The sequence below is a fragment of the Pelophylax lessonae genome (assembly GCF_965119305.1).
Source record: "Pelophylax lessonae genome assembly, chromosome: 1".
In the NCBI taxonomy this organism is placed as follows: domain Eukaryota; kingdom Metazoa; phylum Chordata; class Amphibia; order Anura; family Ranidae; genus Pelophylax; species Pelophylax lessonae.
The window spans coordinates 701,012,929-701,019,927 of record NC_138768.1 but is presented as its reverse complement, the minus strand read 5'-3'; positions in this window follow the sequence as shown (position 1 = coordinate 701,019,927).

The window sequence follows — 6,999 nt, the reverse complement described above, 5'->3', positions numbered from 1 at the left end:
ATGTACTAGAGAAAAAGCGTACAGGCAGGTCATTTAGTACATGAATTAAGAGACCGAAGTGTATAATTTTCTAACAGCAGGACAATTTTGAAAAGCAAGGCTAGACTTAACTTCACTATAGACAAAAAGCACAGGTTGGGGCTTTAACCACTTCAATACCGGGCACTTTTCCCCCTTCCCGCCCAGGCCAATTTTCAGCTTTTAGCGCTGTTGAATTTTGAATGACAACTACGCGGTCATGCAACACTGTACCTGGTGGCCATCCCTGGGGTCATGGGTGGGCATCCCTGGGGTCATGGGTGGGCATCCCTGGTGGTTCTAGTGGCAACCCCCCCCCAAGGGTCTGCACCGGTAATCAATGCTCTGATTACCAGCACAGACCCCCCCCCCCCCGTCCCCCCATCAAGAGAGCCACAGATCAGCTCTCCTGTCAGGCACGAACTGACGAAAGCCGATCAACAGCTCTTCCTATTTGGACACAGCTGGTCACATGGTAAAGAGCCTACGTCAGTAGGCTCTTTACTGAGATCGGAGATGCAGTGTTTTAGAGTGACACACTGCAGCACCGATCGCAGCTCTGAGCGTCCCCCGGGGGCACGCAGAGCACATTATCCTGCCGCCATCATATGACGTCTGGTCAGGATAATGTAACCACCTTCCCGCTGTCAATTGCCTATTGGGCGGGCGGGAAGTGGTTAATATAAGAATTAAAGGAGAAGTACAGCCAAAGCTTGTTTGACTGTACTTCTCCTGTGCATCACAGGAGTGCAGTTCACCTGTTTACGCTGTTGGCTGATGTCATAGAGCCAGTCCAGGCTCAGGTAGGCTTGCGACCATATGGTCAGGATCCACTCACATGCCTGGACCAGCACCGGGCCCAGCCTCTCAGCGGTCTGCTGAGACTCTGAGCGAGCCACTCCCGCCCCCTCAACAGCCTAGCACTCCAGTGAGGGGGGCGGAGCAGAGAATGGTGACTGACAGTCACCAGCTCTCTGGTCAGGGAGCTCTGAGAATTGAGTGATCGTCAGTTTTTGATTGCTCGGTTCTCAGTCTTAGAGCCAGAGGGGATAAATGCAGCATTGGACCGATGCTGCATTCACCTAGGTAAGTATGGTTCTGAAAGAAAACAAAAAAAAAACATACTTCTCTTTTAAGACACGGCAGAGGATACAGCAAACGTGCCCAGCAGCAGAACAGTTCTAATTTAGGAATAGTAGGCCTACCTGGTGTATGTGTAGCACCCTACAGGTAGGTGCTAGGTAAAAGTATAGTGGGCCTTGGCTGTCTAACAGCAGGGCCATGATTTCAGCTGGCTGTCATGTGTCCCAGGTGTGTTTGCATGAGAGGGGAGTCTCCCCACTGGCTCCATGAGAGAGTTCTCATTGGGCAGTGGAGGAAACCCAATCAGAGACACACTCAGGCCTGTATCTACCCCAGAAGGCAGATTCTGCTGCAGAGGATTCTGGGAGTGGGTATAAGTTTTGAGGGAACGCATGACGCAGCATCTTTGGCAGGAAGCAGAGTCCCAGGAGGGAGAGTACGGCTGTCTCCTCCTGTCAGAAGAATCGGGTGTCCTGGGTGGCTGCCTGGGAATCCAGAGAATGCTGAGTTGTGCTGCAGAGAGGATCCGGTGTGCAGAGGACCAGTGGAGGAAGAGGGGTTAAGTTCCAGGAAAGCCTGCCAAGGTCGTGAGTACTGTAAACTGCCCCTAGGGGTCTGCCAAGTGTAGAGGGGACCACTCCAGAGAAGGTTCCAGGGATCCAGGAGTCAGCTAGCTGTAAATGGGGTGCCTAGTCAGAGGACCCTGAAGTGTTAGAGGGGGTACCTAGTCAGAGGACCCTGAAGTGTAAAGAGGGTACCAGTGGTTGGGCCCTGAAGAGTCAGTGTACAGTGTGCAGTGTACAGAGTTAAGAGTTGCAGCAGCACAAGCAGTGACAAGGAGCTACCTCAGTCAGTGAAGGGCTAGAGGGAGCTGTTCAGTGACTTTTGAGCTACATTGAGTGTCAGGAGTCAAGAGTTCTACAGTCCTGGATCTTCTGAGTTATCAAACAAGTTAAAGTCGAAGTTCTAGCACAAGTTCAGTATTCACAGTATCTTTGAGCGCCAGGAAGCACTAGTCGGCATTCAGCTGGCGTCAATACAGCGCCAATGGGCATTTTTCTGTACAGTGTCCCAGTCAAACCTAGTTGAGCCAGAGGAGTATCCCACTCATTCCCTTCTCCCATCCCCAATATACAATAAACAAAACAAACCAAAGATGCAGGATTGGTCATTGTCTCAATTCTCACACCTGGGTTCACAATCACAACTTAAATGTGTTGGGAGTGTTACCGGTGCTAATGGCAGACCCACATTGCTACATATGCATCATTTTTATTTTATCTGTGAGAAAGGGAGTGCAGCGCACCTTCTTAAACCATTCAACTCTGCACTTGTGTGATGCAACCTCATGTATTAAATACAATTGTGGGGCGCTTGCAGAGAAGCACCAATAACTTAAATGGGTTGCGTTCAGGGGTCACTACGCCTGCAGAAAGCAACAAGGGATATGACTTCTGTCATAGCTGTAAAGCAAAGCATTGTGGCTGTGGCATATGTACTCCCTAGCTGCTGCCTTGGTAGCTAAAGGGGCAGCAGTTGGGGGGATAAAGCACAGCTAAACCTTGAGGTTTTACCAACCCCCGACCTCACATGTAACGAGACCTAAGGGGTCATTCACACAGGTACTCTGGTCATGTGAACGAGTGGTTTGTTCTTGTGGTTGGAACCGCCTCTGACTCTATGGGGATGCAGCAGCTGTACAAAAACAACTATACAATAAGGCCGCTTTCATATGGGGCGGATCCGTTTTGATGGACTCCACTTGCTCAGCGGGGATCGCTCCGCTGATCCCCGTTGAGCAGGCGGATGAGAGGTCCGTCTCCACTCACTGTGCACAGAAGGACCTGTCAGAGTCCTGTTCCCTTCTATGAGGAGATCGGATGAAAACAGACAGCATGTCCATTTTCATCCGACCCGCTGGACCAATGGCGAACGTATCGCCATCCGTCTGTTTTCAGTGGATCTTATCGGATCAGATGCCAGGCCAGTGTAACACATATCCGCTCTCATCCGCCTCCACATAGAGGAAAACGGACAGGCAGACCTGATCGATCCGATTGTGTGAAAGGGGCTTTAGTCCTTATTTGACAGGTGTACAGGTGTAGGTTAGTTACATAGTTACATAGTAGGTTAGGTTGAATAAAGACAACAGTCCATCTAGTTCAACCTGTGTAGGTGTGCGTGGCTGTAATCATCTCACATAGCCCTTAATGTCCTGATCCTTGAGATGTAAGTCTAAGAGTCTTTTGAAAGCCACCATACTACCCGCAGAAACCACCTCTTGTGGTAGAGAATTCCACAACCTTGTAGCCCTAACAGTAAAGAACCCTCCTCGTTGCCTGTGGTTAAAACGCTTCTCCTCTAATCGCATTGTATGTCCTCGAGTCCTCATGCAATTCCTTCGAATGAACAGTTTTTTTTCTAAGCTGAGATCCCCATTAAGATATTTATAAATTGCTATCATGTCCCCCCTCAGACGTCTCTTCTCCAGGGAGAATAAATCGAGCGATTGCAGCCGCTCTTCATAGTTAAGGTCCTCCAACCCCCTAATCAGTTTAGTTGCCCTTCTCTGGACTCTCTCCAGCTCCAACACATCTCTCCTGAGGACTGGCAACCAGAACTGGACAGAGTACTCCAGATGCGGTCGGACCAGAGTTTTATAAAGTGAAAGGATTATAGTCTTATCTCTGGAATACATCCCTTTCTTTATGCATGCTAATATTCTGCTGGCTTTGGCAGCTGCCGCTTGACATTGCATGCTGTTGCCTAATCTATCATCAACCAAGACTCCCAGATCTTTCTCCATTTTTGATTCCCCCAAGGGTTCCCCTCCTAACGTGTATTGTGTTTTTATGTTTTCAGTCCCCAAGTGCAAAACCTTACACTTCTCCACGTTAAACCTCATTTGCCATGTCGTTGCCCACTCCGTTATTTTGTCCAGGTCATTCTGTGGGATATCTGATTCATGCTGTGTAGTTATTGCCCTGGCCAATTTTGTGTCATGTGCAAAAACTGATAACGAACTACTGATCCCGTCTTCAATGCTGTTTATGAATAAATTGAACAAGGTTGGTCCCAGGACTGAGCCCTGGGGCACCCCGCTTACTACCTCAGACCAGTCTGAGTAAGCGCTGTTTATTACCACCCTTTGGACACGGCCTTTTAGCCAGTTTCATATCCAAGAGCAAACCCTGCTGTCGATACCTGCAGACCTTATTTTATAAATTAAGCGCTTGTGGGGAACTGTATCAAACGCCTTAGCGAAATCCAAGTACACCACATCCACTGGTCTGCCCCTATCTAGCCCACAGCTCACCTCCTCGTAGAATGTTAGGAGATTGGTTTGACAAGAATGCCCATTTGTAAACCCGTGCTGATTACTGCTGATGATGTTGTTGTCTTTAGCATATTCTACGATATAGTCCCTTATCATCCCCTCCAGAAGTTTACATACTATTGATGTCAAACTGACAGGCCTATAATTTCCCGGGATATGCCTCTGCCCCTTTTTGAAAATGCCTGTAAAATTAGGACCTGCCCAACATAAGCTGCCTGCACAAATTTCCAGCCACATAAACAAACTGCTGATTCACACTGTGCAGGCCACAGCGCCCATGTGAATGCTCCCCAAGACCCTTTTCACACACAGAGCTTCATTAGATAACTCAATACAGTTATCTTTTAGTTTTAGAAGGAATTTTGTAAGTTATATTGTGCCCTCTGATAATAATTTGATTATTTTTTGTGAAAATATTGTTTTGATATTTTCTGGGGTGGGGAGGGACCCTATCAGGTAGGCTGTATGGGGGTCTCATTATTTCTAACAGCAGCCCTGCTTCTGCTTTAAAGCAAACCTGTGGCTACAGTACAGACAAAGGGATAAAATGAGATCTGCACCATTATATAGTATATACATTGCATATTTATGTTTGGTCCCTCTGCTACATCTACAGTACTAGAGAAATCTCCACAGTTACCCATCATCTCTTGGCTGTGGAATATATTTTTGCCTCCATCCAGCATCCCACAGGGTGCAGCTAGATGATACTGTATACAATATTTATAAGTAATTTGTGGAGCTCTATGGGCACAGCAGAGGGATTGATAACAAAGCCATGCGGAAGTGTGTACAAATCCATTTTTGTGCTCCAATGGGCATTTTCAGCCAATGCGCTATAAAGAGCACCATTTGAAATCTTACTTCCTATGGGTCATATTAGCAATAAAGTTCAAAATGGATATAGTTTATTGCGTCTGAGACATATTATACTATGACGTATTGGTGATGATCCAAGATCAGCTCAGCAGTAAAATGTCCCTTGAAATATTTTAGAATGTTAGTAACTATGAGCATATGCAGGGTGTATAGAAAAGAGAAATAAATACCAGTGTGGGGCTATACTGTAGGAAATGCAGCACAGCCTGCAGTCAAAGAGACTTAGTAGGGGCTCTGTTTTCCCATGTATTGGCAGTTACAGCCAGGCTATTTGGACGTGAAAGCACAACTGAAGTGCTATTATACTCTCACAATGATGCTTCTGTTCCTTCTCCCTGAAGCATCAGCTTGTGAACATGTTCAGAGAGAAGCCAGCTTGTATTAATGTGTCGTCTACTGTGTCTTCAAGGTGCCAGATTGCTGTTCTCAAAAACTCCAACAACTTCCAATTCCATTAATAAATGGCATCAGAGCAATACTATTTACTGTCCCAGAAGCCTTTGCAGAACGTGAACGTAAACTCTGTTTCTTCTTTTACAGAGAGATTTTCTTTGGGCCGAAGATTTCCTTTGTGATTCCTTGTACCACCCACTGATAAACAAAGCAAACATTGTGCAGGAGGAAGAGAATGGCTGGTACAGAAAATGTGAAGTTTTCCAATAAAATATCTTCACCTCTTTGTTACTTTGTGTTGCCCCCAGCGATATGATCTATTTGTCTCCTTCTTTACTTTTTTTTCACCACACTATAATGATTACAAGAGCAAGCCACAAAAACGTATTCTGTTTACCCATACCATGATTGAGGCTAAATCTATGTGCACTTTCAGAACAGAGCTGCTAAAATTAAAAAGATTTTTATTCCCAATAAGAAAATTGGTGTCTGCTTTGTGCTATATTTGTAGTTGCGTTATAAATGTAATGCATACAGAAACCAACAGAGATATACCGTGCCTTGAAAAGGTATTCATACCCCTTAAAATTTTCCACATTTTGTCATGTTGCAACCAAAAACGTAAATGTATTTTATTGGGAATTTATGTGATAGACCGACACAAAGTGGCAAATAATTGTGAAGTAAAAGGAAAATAATAAATGGTTTTCAAAATTTTTTTTACAAATAAATATCTGAAAAGTGTGGCGTGCATTTGTTTTCAGCCCCCTTTACTCTGATAGCCCTAATTAAAATCTGGTGGAACCAATTGCCTTCAGAAAACCTGTAAAGTCCACCTGTGTGTAAGTTAATCTCAGTATAAATACAGCTGTTCTGTGAAGCCCTCAGAGGATTGTTAGCAAACCCTAGTGAACAAACAGCATCATGAAGGCGAAGGAACACATCAGACAGATCAGGGATAAAGTTGTGGAGAAGTTTAAAGCAGGGTTAGGTTATAAAAAAAAATATCCCAAGCTTTGAACATCTCACGGAGCACTGTTCAATCCATCACCTGAAAATGGAAAGAGTATGGCACAACTGCAAACCTACCAAGATATGGCCATCCACCTAAACTGACAGGCTGGGCAAAGAAAGCATTAATCAGTCAAGCAGCCAAGAGGCTCATGGTAACTCTGGAGGAGCTGCAGAGATCCACAGCACAGGTGGGAGAATCTGTCCTCAGGACACCTATTAGTCATCCACTCCACAAATCTGTCCTTTATGGAAGAGTGGCAAAAAGAAAGCCATTG